Source organism: Capra hircus, chromosome 16 (assembly GCF_001704415.2).
Source record: "Capra hircus breed San Clemente chromosome 16, ASM170441v1, whole genome shotgun sequence".
Lineage (NCBI taxonomy): Eukaryota > Metazoa > Chordata > Mammalia > Artiodactyla > Bovidae > Capra > Capra hircus.
In genome coordinates this window covers 27,614,488-27,615,628 of record NC_030823.1, presented here as the reverse complement: position 1 = coordinate 27,615,628, position 1,141 = coordinate 27,614,488, and the positions used below count along the sequence as shown (strand labels likewise).

Sequence of the window (1,141 nt, the reverse complement as noted above, 5' to 3'; positions counted from 1 at the left end):
ATGGTGTCAGCGAGGCATCTGACGATTAACTGGCAGTGAATCTACTTTTAAGTTCACTCACCGTTAGCAGAATTTAGCTCATTGCTGCTATGTTTAAATGTTAGTTGCTCAGTCATGTCTGACTCTTTTGCGACCCCATGGGCTGTAGCCCACCAGGTCCCTCTGTCCATGGGATTCTCCAGGCAAGACTACTGGAGTGGGTAGCTATTCCCTCCTCCAGGGGATCTTCCCGACCCAGGAATCGAACCTGGGTCTCCTGCGTTACAGGCAGATTCTTTACCACCTGAGCCACCTGGGAGGGCTAACTGTAGACTGGAGGCCTTGCTCATCTCCAAGAGGCTGCTCACAGTTCCTTGCCATGTGGGCTTCTCCACAGGGCCTCTTAGGACACAGCAGCTCACTTCTGCAAAGGCAGCAAGGGAGACAGAGAACTAGCGAGAATGGAATCTTACATGACAGAACCTGATCCCAGACGAACACCCCATCAGCATCATATTCTAGTGGTTAGAATCATCTCACTCAGGAAAGGGGATTATACAGAGTGCGAGTACCAGCAACTGAAAACCATAGGGATGACCTCAGAGTCTGTTTGCTACATGAAGCTCAAAAATTCTTGTGGGAAACACATCCTTTCGTCACCCAGCATTCTGGTACATTCCAAAGGCTGTTCCACTGCAGGCACCCGTGATTCTCCACCTGAAAGACCTTTCCTTCTACACTACAAACAGACCTCCTGAGGAGTTAACATCACTAGGAGCAGGCCTTAGCCAGTGATGGATGGAAAGTGGAGGCTCCCCCTCTTTCTCACCCCTGGGGTAGGAAAACTCACAGGCATGTTACTGTCTCCTACAGTCTCCAGCAGGACTGAGCCCCAGTTCCAGTTGCCACAGCGCTAATATGCTTAATAATATTCCTTTCCTTGGCTCCCTTCTCTTCCCTGCCTCACTTCCCTACTCCCAGTCTTGCTGGGATCACTTGTTAAGTAAACTAGTTGCACTGAAATCCTGCCTCAGGGTCCCCTTCTAGGACTACCCAATCCAAGATGATGGGAGTCAATATTTAAGTGGGTGCTGCTGCTGCTGCTAAGTCGCTTCAGTCGTGTCCGACTTTGTGCGACCCCATAGACAGCAGCCCAACAGGC

The 1,141-nt window shown here is 50.5% G+C and overlaps 1 non-coding gene across 1 annotated transcript; it reads right to left on the bottom strand.

Moving 5' to 3' along the window:
• TRNAY-GUA lies at positions 227–298 on the bottom strand. Its single transcript has one exon. It is a non-coding gene; the product is annotated as a tRNA-Tyr (tRNA).